The sequence below is a fragment of the Falco punctatus genome (assembly GCF_963210335.1).
Source record: "Falco punctatus genome assembly, chromosome: 5".
NCBI classification, from domain to species: Eukaryota; Metazoa; Chordata; class Aves; order Falconiformes; family Falconidae; genus Falco; species Falco punctatus.
This window is the reverse complement of record NC_137584.1, coordinates 49271944-49285274: the sequence shown is the minus strand read 5'-3', so window position 1 is coordinate 49285274 and position 13331 is coordinate 49271944. Positions and strand designations below refer to the sequence as shown.

General features: G+C 37.8%; 1 protein-coding gene across 4 annotated transcripts in view; it reads right to left on the bottom strand.

Moving 5' to 3' along the window:
- The window catches only part of ZDHHC14 (zDHHC palmitoyltransferase 14), a 113722-nt gene that overhangs the window by 96852 nt on the left and 3539 nt on the right, over positions 1 to 13331 (bottom strand). The window lies entirely within an intron of this gene.

Genomic DNA, 13331 nt, shown 5'->3' with positions numbered 1-13331 from the left:
TATGTGGAAAAGAACAGAAATAGTGTCTGGCTGGGAATTTATTTGTTTAAAAATTACATGCAAAAAACCTATGCTAAACCAGCAAGATTGCTACTTTCAAGACATTTCAAAATTAAATAAAATGCCAGCATGCCTGTAGAACTTAAATTTCATACCCTTCTGGCAGGTTCTCCTTCCCCTGTCATACCCCTTATGACAGAGCTTTTCATTTCAAGACCCCCAGCCCACCAAGAAGCCCTGGTTCACTTGAAGCTGTGGGTGCAACTGTTCTAGAAATGAACTTGGGTTCAAGCAAAGACAACTTCGGTAGTAATAATACACACAACTGGAGATTGCAGAAACTGGGAGATGTGTGGTGAATGAAGCAGTTTTACTGTTTCTTCGTTTACACTGCCTGTAGCCACAGGTGAAAGAAGCTCCACAGAGTAGAGCTTAGCTCCCAAAAACAGTTGTGCTACCAAACTCAGGAGTAGGCTGGCACTGCTCAAAACTGTCATTTCAGTGAAAGAGTACTGCCATGCCCTCAGCAAGGCATGCGAGGCATAGGCACAGGTTTCAAAGATTTTACTTGACAAAAAAGTTCTTGCCACACACGAAAGACTCAAGCTTGGGCAGATGTCAATACTTTTATGAAGACAACGCAACATCAATCTTTGTGAGACTGTCACACTTGCAGACTCCTGCCTATTAACAACAAAGACTCAGAGTAACCCATTATCTCTTCAATATGTAACCTGCAAGCTTGTCTTCTGGGTCTTTTCCTCACCAACATGGCACTGGAAGTAAAAAAAAACAAAACAAAAAAAAAAAAAAACCCCAAACAACTTCAACCAGAGCCACAGAGCTTCCGTCATGAAAGATAAGCACAAGAGAAATCAGGAACAGTAAGAAAAGGGAACTGGATTAAAAAACAAAAAGATTTTGAAACCTTAAAGCACTAGCGTCCTTAACAGCTCTCTTTTCTGACCTGCTCTTGAAACAAAGATAAACAATCAAATCCCAAAAGGAGTTGAATCATGAAGATGTATGCACCACGCTGTCATTCCCAGAGTTCTTAATTCTGCACTGATGAACTAGGACTGCCAATGTATCTCTGCAAGCCACTTCAATACCTCGTATCTATTCACAGCTTTTGTCATGTTTATTTTTCACTTTCAGCCGCTGAAGTGAGAGAGATGTTGGTAGGACACAACCATGCATAAGCAATTTTGAGTGCACTCCAACTCTGTTTACAGTATTGGATACAATAACTGAAAAATCCAGCACAGATATCAAAAGTTATTACTAGCTTGCCTAAAAGTACTAACTAAATATGGACACAAAAAAACTGTCCCTCAAGTAACTGAAATTAATTCCCAGAAGTAAATATTACAGCAGATACTTCAGTTCCTCCTCACTCCTCATCCCCCCCATTGAAGATGCAATTATTGAACAATGTTCTGAAATTGTCAGTCTTTTCATCATTCAGAACATGAAGGCAAGCATAGCTGGCCTAGGGATGTACTTGTTACAGATGAATGGCATAACTATGCAACTCTTATCTGTAGGGATCAGCTTCAGTGACAAGTTGTATGCTCCCTAAATCTTTGACCTTCTGCAGTCAGAAAGAATACTTACAATAAAGCTCAAATTAAAAGCTTATTTCAGTGACAGTGTTATTTCATTAACAGTAAATTAACTTTGCAACAAATGTCACTTTTTTTTTGTATTGAACTAAGAAGCAGAAAATTTATGTTCTCTTTTACAAATATGATTTCTTTTGTTGGAACAGCAAGGGCTAGTGCCAGCAACTATTTAAAAAAAAATTTAAAAAAAAGGTTCAGAACAGAAAATAAACTGGCTTTTGCCAAGAACAGCCAATCATTGGGTAATACTGCATCTCCAGACTATCATTTAGCAACTTTAACTGTTGGTTGAAGTTTTCTAGGATGCCATAATAGAAAGGTATGTGCATTGGGAAGGGCATGTTTACCTTTCAGTCAAGCTGGATGTCAGCCCACAACAGTTTCACTGACTGGGATCCAAGCATGGCAGTTGCTTTTCTTATATCAGACTGTTTTGATTTTCACATTCATAGCAAACTGCCTGTTTCCCAAGCTCCTCTCAAGTAAAAAAAATAATTGCTTTTTTTATCCCACCTAATCTTTATACACTTTCCTCTGAAATGTCCTTCTACCTCCAGCACATTTTTTTGGATATACTCAAGTAGTGGAAATGAGATTCTGGCTTTCAGGGACTATCATTAAAAAAACCAAAACGCACAGTGCAGCCTGATCCTGAAAGGGTCTGGGGTTCATTACATTAGAGGAAACCCCCCCATATTTTTCTCTGAAGATGAACACTCATGTCAGTGATGAGAAGTCTCACAACCTCTACAGCTCAAGGTAAAGAGAAGAGAGCCTTCTGAGCTTAGTGTCTTGTAAAAGAGTATTATCCTTCCAAGGTCTTATACTGAATTAGATTAATCTCTGACAGATTTCAGTCCACAACTTCTTCCCCATCTTCTGCTCTATAGACATTTCCTTCTGCTTTGATTAGCTTTAGGTGTCTTATTAACAAAATAATTTTAAAAGCCAATTCTTTTATGGCACTGTGAATAGAGACATCCACTCCAACTGACTCTTGCATGCAGGCTGTTCAGTTAACTGCTTTATGATTCTTTCTTCACCCTCCTGAGTTGAAACTTTCAACATTTACAATACCAAACACACCAATAAACAAAACAACCACTCGAATAGGCAGCTAAATGGGACTGTGAAGAAACAGGCAATTTCCCTGCATTGTTTGCTGTATCAGCTGAAGCATGGCAGAAATGGCAAGGATTAAGAATACTCCTTTCCTGGTTCAGGTTAGCATATTTGGGCTAACTTAGCTGGTTTTATACAAACTAAGGTGAAGAAGCATTCATGCAGCTTTTCTATTGGCTCTGCTATCAAATGCAATACAATACAGTAGCTCTGCAATCTGGATATGGGGAACACAGTCTACACAGGCAAGGATGCAGGAAGAAGAACTGCTTCAGTCACTTCCCCCGTGTTGTGTTACAGAATTGGGTATAGTGTGGGTTTTTAAAAACAAATTTAAAAAACAAAACAAAACAGAACTTTTACAGAAAAAACTAAGACATCATCAACTAAGGAGCACTTCATGTGTTATTTGAAAGATGCTGCCGTTCATGTTCTGTAAACTACAATCCAGTTACTTCAGAAATAAATTATGGTTAAGAAGTCACAACTCTGTAGGTTCTTATTAAGCAACTAAATAGGTAAGCCTAAAGTTGTTCTGTTTGCACCCTCACAGATGCCAAACAACAAACCAAGGCTACGTGACAAGTGTTACCAAGTTGGGATGCAATTTCAAATCACAACTAAGATGATCTGACAATGCCCTCCCTCTCGCTTCCTCTCTTGTGCTTGTAATAACATTTTTCTGAATTTTCAGGGATTCAGCTCAGGTTTTAAAGCAGCAGAAAGTTTTTCTTTGTGTGGGCAGAAGGGAAGGATAAGCTTTCTGCAGGAAGGGAACTCCCTGAAGTGGTTCACTACTGGGTGGGGGAAAACAGCAGAGCCAGACAAAAAGAAGTAACATCGGAGACCTGGGAGAAGGGAAGAGGTGGGTCCATCCTTTTCAGCAGCCTACCACCACCAGATCTCTTGCTGCAACAGAGCTTGCTAAACAGAAAGGAAACTGGGATGCTGAAGTTTTGAATTCATGAGCAGTAATAATCCAGCCCCTGTTCCCTCAGAAAAAGCAGGCAGATCTACAGACATGAGGTCCACTCAAAAACAGCTCTTTGAATATGTGTTACAGGGAAATGCCCCTTTGACTTCCACCAGCCTCAGAGAAACTTAGCAATGACAGCTACTATAGGACAGAGATTCACATATATTTGGTTCAAATAGAATACACTGTTTCATTTAAGCTTTCTCCTATTATCATTTTCTTTCCAGTTTGTAATCCAGAACCAGACACCTGCCTTACTGGAATTTACAAATTATTTTTTTTTTTTTTAAGCAAATGCATATTTAAAGGGAGTTTGGATTACTCTGACAGGTCTAGGGTGTTTTCCCTTCCCCAAAGACAAGTCCAGCTTTAGCAGCTTTTCAGACAAACCATTTCATCCATGTCTAGGAGTCCAGAAGCCAGAACATGCCATCCGTTAAGGTCCAAGAGTTGATCTGAAGCTTGTCTTGTCAAGTAGCAGGCTCAAGGAAGAAGCTGAACCTGCAGAGCCCAAACAACTTTTTTGACCTGGCTCAAGCACTGGGAGACAGACCCCATGATTTTACATATCTGCACAGTGATACAGGCAAATATAATGTAGATCACAGAAAAAAAATAATACTCTCATCCTTATGACTATGGAAAGGGGAAAACTAAGTCTTTCAATTTCACCTTTACTGCCTTCCCATCCCTTCTACAGCAACAGTGTTCTATTAAAAGGGAACAAGTGGCTAGGAAGATTAGATGGAAGAAAAGTTCCCTAAATTTAAGTGAGACACGGACAAACTGATAAACACATCACACTGCTGGAACAACTGCATACAGAGACATTCTTCTGGATGAAATTGATTTTATTTAAACTTAATGATGTTGTTTACATGATAAGAAAATACTAACTATATTTCAGCAAAAGCCAGGTGGATAGTAGATGACAAAGCCTGGTGAGAAACAGCAGATCAGCAAAAGAAAGCAGGAAAAGAAACTCCAAGAAATGTTGGAAAATGCACTTTGAACTGAGAAAGCCATATTCAAAGGTGAGAAAACACAAGAGGGGACAAAGAACAGCTACGGATATTTCACTTGAAAATGTTTACATTTTGTTGGACTGAGACTTTAGGTTCAGATCCTAAGACTACATGAGACTGAAGTTCTTATGAAATACGCATGTAATAAAATGGGCCTTTAAAACAAGATCAAAGTTATCTCGCTAGATCTATCTTTTGCTGTCTTATGGGAAGAAGTTCTCAGATTTTCACAGATAACACAGAGTTGCTGAGGTGGGCTAGGACCTCTGGAGGTCAGCAAGTCCAACCCCCCTGCCCCAGAGTCAGCTAGAGGAAACTCCTCAGGTCTGCATCTGGTTGATTTTCAGTATGTCCATAGCCTCTCTGGCCAACCTGGGCCACTGTTCAATCATCCTCACAGCAAAAAAACCCCAAACCAAACAGGCAAACAGACACCAAAAAAAACCAACCCCAAAAACCCTTTTTCTTGCGTTTAAATGATATTTCATTTCATGTCCATTGTGTCTTGTCCTGTCATAGGGCACTGCTGAGAAGAGTCCAAGGCTCAATTTTTATATTTTTTTTTTTCCACTCCCACCCTCCAGTCTGGTACTTATTTTAATAAGATTCCCCCCAAGCCTTCCTTTCTCCAGGCTAATTCACTGAGGCAAATCAGAAGTGACTGTTCTTTACACAGTGTACTCCAATCTTTTATATCACACCATGCAACACATTTCATGTACCAGTCTACTCAGGCTAATGACAAAGTTTACTTGGCTGTTTCCACACTCAATGCCTGTCCAGCCCTGGAAAGAGTTCAAATCATGTATCTTCAAAGTTGTATTTTTTCACTATATAGAAGCACTATGACCTTCAGCTTTCAAAAAACCACATTCACAAGAAGCAAGTTTATTACAGAGTTGCAAAACTGATGAGAGAAGTCACCGCTATCTAGCTTTTACTTTTCTTCTTAGTGCTTTTAACTGCTTTACATAGTTCTCAATTAAAAAGAATTACAACACTTCCACATTCTAATTCAACACTAGAAAGCCCTTTTTTCCAATAAAACAGTATTTACTACGGAACATGCATAGACAGTTGTGTCATAAAAACCCATACCATGAGAACAGGCATGACAGCAAAATTTAAGTACAAGCTGGTCCGACACTTGCTTCTCTACCCTGAAACACAGCATTCATAACCAGTAGGATATCTGACAAATGTATTGCACACAAGACCAGGACTGCAATTTCCTGATATCCAGACAGCTCAAAAAAGACAACGTTGTTTAATCTACATTCTTAACTTCTAGTAATATACTGAATGTTTATGCCAAAATAGTAACAAATTCTAATGTATCTGTTCCTTGCTTTTAAGAACTAGTACATATTGATCACACGTATAAGAAAAGTATGCTAAACCCCAGAAATTTATCTCATACATTCACTCAATGCAGGCAATGTAACTGTTTTCTTGTACTTAAACTATAACATGAAATTAACAAGATACAGATTTTTACGTATGTCTTCACTTCTGAGTTCAGGTTCCCAAGTTTTCAACTTAGTTTCAGTATTCTATTTAATCTCTTTTTTGTACATTTTTTTTTAAATAAGAGTAAAATTTAAAAAAGAAACTGAACTGACTGCACATTCACCACAATAAATGCACACTGCCAGTATTTATTGCAGTAAGCAACTTAAGAGAACAGCAGGAGTGGAAAAACATAAAACAAAACCAGCTGTGATCTCATTAGCCAGGCTCATTATGTAAGACCTCATTAGCCACTATCCCACAATAACGTGAATAAACCCTTATGAAAAAGAAGCGATCAGGAATACAGAAGCTAAATAATCATATAGCGCTGTCAAATTAGCAGTTGAAGTTCTGAAATGCTACTGGGTAAGAGCTCCACTAATGCACACCGCAGAAAGCCCATGGTCAGGTATTGCAAATACAAAGCCCCCTTCATCTAGTAACTGCTGTACCAACAGGCGTTCAAATATGAACATGTACAGAAGGCTAAGGGACAGGGGGGGTGTTAGATAAAACTGAAACTCCAGAACACTTCAGCCTCCTTCCCCAAGTACATTTTACACTTCTGTAATGTGAGAAACATGAACAGAATTTTATCTTTGGCTATTACAGATAGGCTTAATCTTGATTTTAGTCCACTTTGTTAGTTTGTAAAAAGCTTACCCACTTTAAAGTGTTTGTATTGAGTTCTGAAAAAAATGGGCTGTAATTATATAAAGTTTAATAAACTTTGGTAGTCCCAGCTAACTTTGGGGGATTTGTCCCCTTCCTCATCAGCTTTGCCAAATGAATGAGCTGCATTGATATGTACAAGCCTTTACTGGCAGCCTGGAACTTAAGTGATTATCAGCTACTACAGTCTCTTGGAAGGATCATCAATCAGGATAACAAAAACATTCTAGATAAAGTTACATAGTTTTAAGCGATTTTTCAAAATATGGCAGTATTTTAAGCCAGTGGGGTTTTGACTGGACTATTTTGAAACAATCATGCAGCTTAGAAAGTCAAAAATACTCTCAGCTTTCTCCTCTTCTGCAGTCATCTTCACTTTCTCATTAATTAGTTGACGTTTGAATGTTACAAATAACAGTTTAATGCTACACTAGAATGCCGACCTAGAAGGTATAACTTAGTTGTTAAAAGATAATTCATATATTTAATGTCCAGTTCAAGTTTCAGCATTTCAGTTTCTACTGAATCTACAAATATGCCCAGGTATTTTTAATAATATATTTTTCCAGCCCCCAAAAAATAAAAGAATGAACAGAACAGTTTGGTCCAAGTTCTGCACAGACTAATTCTCTTTCCATTCTAAAGAAAGGTAATTTCTCAGTCATCCAGTTCCACTGATATACTTAAGTTTCATATGAAACGCCATTTACAAGATAATAATGCAACACAGTTATGACAGAAAATAAATCAGGTAGGAACAAAGGTATTTTTGGTATCATTACTCCAAATTCAAACATGAGTAAGAATACTTTACATGAACCTAAACACGTAACATGATTCCTGAGAAATTGATTTGAGAAAACATCTGGAAAAAAACGTCTTTCCTTCAAACAAGGTATGAAAATTTCTGCAGGGTTGATGGGAGAAGAGTCCCAGAGATGGTCACATGACAACGTCAATCTTCCAGGAACAACGCATAGAAATTACTTTTTCAATAGTTTAAGTCTATTTAGTACGACTCTCCCTACATTAGTCTCCAGAAGATACATTTTGTATATCTTTGGTACACAGCCATTAAGGGGCAACAGTACCTGCTCAGGGAAGCAGAAAACAAAATTGGCATACTATACAGATTATATCAACAATAGAAACCTCAAACTTTGAGTGATAAATTAAAATAGATTATACCAAGCATCTGTCACAAAATTACAAATCTAACCTCACATTCTGGAGGCTGAAGATGTACAGAAGTTTTATCCATCAGCATTTGTAAATATTTGAAGACATTTATATAGCTAAGTATAACCAAACTTTTGAAATTACCTTTTTTCCCATTCTGGAAGGAATATCAAATATCCCAGGTGAGAATTTACACCTATCTACAACAATCAGGCTGAGCTATGATGAGTGTAGAAAACACCACCACAGCGGGCTATGATGGAATTTCCCCTCTTTCTCCAAGGGGTCAGGGTGACATCAGGCAAAGAATCACAAACATTCACATTTTACTCTGAAGATGCATATGTCGATGGTCCAATGCTATACAGTGATTTCCTCGAGGTCCTAAGAGAACACGGTATCTGAGACGCCAACATCACTTCTTACACCATTATACTCACTATTTTCATTGCCCTCCACCTCCAAAAAGGTGGAAATGTAAGTAGAACTATAGATGAGAAAGAAGTAAATTAAAAAAACAAAAATTGTGTTCAAAACTTGTCTTCTCCATGAAACAGCAGATAAAGGCCATCAACTAACCTGAATACAAAAAACCCGCAAACAACAAAAAAATCCCCAAACCCAAAATAAAACAAAAAACCCCACCCTTGGAGAAAAAAGCTGTTTAACACTTCTTTTGGAAAAGGAGTTAGTGTTACAAAACCATAAAAAGCCTCTGCAGTTTCAGGGGAACTGAAGGAGGTAAGACTTCCAAAAAACAAGAGGCTATCCTTCTGTTATCCTCATAGAATTTTACCCTGAAAAATGAAAAATTTGAATCATTATCCATCTATATCATTACGTTTACATAATTATTTGTATCATTATTCATAAATAGACCTAGCCTTGAAAAGCAGAAGTGCATGACCTAATATCAAATGCTATTAGTATGTTTCTGGGCAAAAGGATTTTGATTTATAGCATATAATTCATTCAAAGCAGATTTTAAAGTTGAAACTGATGTACCTGCTCAGTGAAGTGCTACTTTAAGTTAGGGTAGTACAAAACTATTCCCTTTTGGCCAGGGAGAAACCAGCAGACATACTTGCACAGATCACTGGGAAACTTAGATGAGAGGAATTAAGTAAACTTTTTTGTGACCAAGGAAAGTCCCTTGTCAAGGGAAAAAGTATTAGATATACTTTGTACCTGAAAGACATTAGATTCTGACAGTATTTTCAAAGTAATTTAGTATAAAGAATAAATAACATCTGGTTGGAATGCACACCATCCCTTAGGAGTTTGCTGTATCATTTTGTATATCTATATAAATTCAGTACAAAAAGTAAACCCTGAAGATTAGGCTTACTGTTTTCCATGTCTTTTTCACTAAGTTATCAGAGATGCATAATATGGCAAAATGAGAAACAGAAACATTGCTCTGGTTTAATTTTAATGACTTTTTTTTAAAAAAACAAAGAAAACTGGGGTGGGGTGGGGAACCACCTACTCATCACTGCGTTCACCTATGCCACTATGCACTATTAGACAGCTACTGCCTTCCATGTAGAAAAGGATGCAGTTCTGTTGTTGAACAATCATTTTAGCTTATACACCATGATTTTTGCTTTAAAATCCATTTTTCAGTTTTCAGCAGGAAGTGCCATACACGATTGTAGCAGACTTTAACAGCCGAAGTCAGGTTGGTAGCACTTCCTACTAAGGAGGTCATAGTTTAAGAACATGGTCATCAAAAGACACAAGTAACCTACTCATCTTAGAAGCCGAAGAAGAAAGATAAAAGAGGTTATTAGAAGAACATTTCACCTTCTTGGAATACAACTTCACACTAAAAATCCACCTCTTGCAAGAGCAGAACACATTTGCCATAAGATGAAGGTGATTATTGATAACACAGTGAAAATGCTCAGCTTACTGACATCAGTGTTTACACATAGAGGTTTGTCACACTGAGCAGCAAGTTACACCACTTTGCCATAGCGCACATGCTATAGAAGTTCAATATTGAACAATCTACACCGCATCAGAAAATGTGACTCATGAATGTCCTCCAGTCACACTCATTTTAAAAGTGGGAGGCATGGAGCAGGTTGCCAGCAGCTGCAAGAGCAGATAGAAAGCAATGATTTGTACACACATATGCACATAAACAGTCTCAGTTTAAATACTTTTTCCAGCATCCATCCGTCTTTTGAAAGGCATGCAGTTACAGAAATACCCACAAAAATAAAATGTTAATTAGCTCAAAAAAAACTTTAAAAATCTCCAGTTTGTTGAATCAGTGCAAGTGTCAAACGGTATCAGAAGTGATAGGGCTCTGACTCACGTTTACAGAGAAAAAAGCTGCACTGCTTCAGCCCTTCCGGCATCCTACCATCTGCTCCAGCCTTCTTCCAGAGCCACTCACCCTGCAACTGAGTTGACAGAAGAAAACATGACTGTGCCTGAGTCAACTCAGTTCAGTCGGCATCTTCACTTAAACCTACCTTTTAGAGGAAGTTTAATTTGCCTGCCTGAACTACAGCAGCTCAGGTGCAGACACGCTCCCTCCTGCTACCTGCACAGTGAGGTCCAGAAGAAAGGGAGCTGGCACACAGGGGCAGAGTTAACCCACAGTATCAAAGCCGCCAAGCTCATCTACCAGTGCTCTGGAACTTGTGAAGATTGTGCATCCATACAAGCTTTGATACTGAACAACAACATGCCTGTTTTACATATCCTACTCTGATACATATGTCATTCAGCCTCCATTTTGCTTTCCTGTAACCTACAGGAACAATACCTCAGATAACCATAAGGCACAAAGGGTTCTTTTCTCTCTTGAGTATGTAAACGTAGCTAAATAAAACCGGTAAGTATGAAGTGCCTTAGGTTTTTTATTGCACCAATAAAGGACTTCACATACGTGTAAATTCAGTGGTTGAACTGACAAGGTGCAGCAGTGAGATCTGCCCTTCAGTTACAGATGCTATCTTTGCTCTGGGGAAAGAAATTTGTTTTCCAAGTTTTTTATGCAGCTACTTTTACATGAGTACTGAATAGTTTAAAAAAAAATGGGTATGCCTGTGTAACAGGGCAAGGCAAAGGAAAAAAAGTGCAGCACAAAGCCAAATTTCCAAGAAAAGAAGAAAACCAGCTAAATATCATGAGGTTAGAGTTAGGAAATATATTTCCAAGATAAAATAACACACCCAGATTTTAAAGACAAATTAAGTAATTTATGGTGCCTCATCTTGAGCATTTTAAAACAGGCATAATTTTTAAGAATACCTCAAGTACAGCATCCCTCTTGAGGCCCAAAAGGGCTCACAATAATTCATGTTACATTTAATAGACAAGTTACAGAAATAAAACTACTTGCTATTTGCATTCTCTTCCTTTGGAGGATGAGGGAGGCAGGAATTATAAATATTTTACCTGCTTGAAAGCACATGGTTTGTTGTTTTTCTTTTAAGCAAATTCTGGCTTACCTCTTTGAAAATAGAAAACAACACTGAAATGATAAAAAGAAGTGGTGATGCACTTGGTATATGAGAGATAAAAGTCAACAGGGAGAAAGTAATAAAACTAACTGAAAATAAGAGCTGGAAAAAGTAGGTAGGAAAACACACAGAAGCATAAATGTGAAGAAACAAAGATTACAAAGGCATGGTTAAATGTCAAAAGCTATAGAGGTCAAGATGTATAAAATATGTTTGCTTTTGGAGTGCTAGGACTTGTTGATTCAGAGAAATTTATTTCTCCCGTGCAGAGGATTCCAAAGCACATGAGATACAGTTTTGGATGAATGGGTGTCAAGAGTAAAATAGAAGGGGGAGGCGGGGGTATCACACTGGAGGAACAAATGAAGCCAAAAGGATAAAAGACAAGTGTTTATGTGAGCATGATGCTTTTCCAGGAATTAGCTGTCAAATTAATCTCCTTCCTACTCCCTCTCTTCACTGTCTGCAAGCAGGGAATGACTTGGAACATGAGTACCTATTTTCCAGTTTCCAAAACCAAAGGGAATAAAATAATTCATTTTGATTGTAGCAAAAAGACCAAACAATTCCAAGGACAAAAACGATATTGCCCTCTTCAAAGACAGTTTGACCTTACAGTTCAGAAACATAAGGCACATGTCCATTTAAAAATCACTTTGCTCCACTTGTAGACATAGGACTTAAACACAGTTCTGTCATATTCTGTAAATAGCTGGTTAATGAGGAGCATCATAACCAAACCAGTCAAATAATGGAAGTGACACTCTAACAACTGAAGATGCTATTAACTGATCAATAAATAGTAACTTCAGACTACTAGGAAGAGCTGCAATCAGGAACCACTTCAAAGTAACACTGTTTAATCAAAGAGACTAACCTCTCTTAGTAACATTAACAACCTTCTGCAGTTACAACATCATAAACATGCTGAATAACATTCTCATAGTCTTAAGGTTTGTTTTTTTAATTAGCCTTCAGAGGGTAAGTAATAATTTTCCAGTGCAAGTGCTTTTTAAAGACCAAAATCTACCTTATTATTATAAAAATGAAATATGATTGCCACCCTCTACTTTGATTTTCCTTAAAAGGAGAATGCAAGTGATACAAGAATGACTCAAGACCAGTAGACACACAGAGAATTTATATAGTTATATAAAGCCCAAGATTTTTCCCTGCTTCAAGACTGCCAATTAGAATAAGCACCAATTATATACCAAAATGTTGTAGCTTGACTAAAAATGTTGTCCATCACATACGGTTACACTGCAAATAAGCTCAAAGACACAACAGAAGTTAATAGTGTTCAGCTATGGTAGAGCACATAACCCACAGTAGTAATGAAATCATAAAGTGATGAACAACTAGCAGCTCATCGTGCTTTAGCAGTTCTGAATCATGCAGCTGCAGAGAATATTTATCTCTGAAGGATCAAAGGATTCAAACATATAACCAGACTGTAAATGATGGCTTAATAAATAAGTTGGACAGTTATGATTATAAAACATTACAGTTTTGATCCCACACTTCCTGCAAATACCAGAATGTAAGTCCAGCACTTGCCTTCAGAGGTGATGAGACCGCATGCAGATACAAGTGTCAGCCCACACAGAAATGCTTTCCAAAACTAGGCCTAATCACGGCAAACAGAATAGAGTAGCACCCAGTCCTGATGCAATACTATCAGGTTACACCTTTAATACCTCTTTAAAACCAGGAAAGTAAACACACTTGCAATACA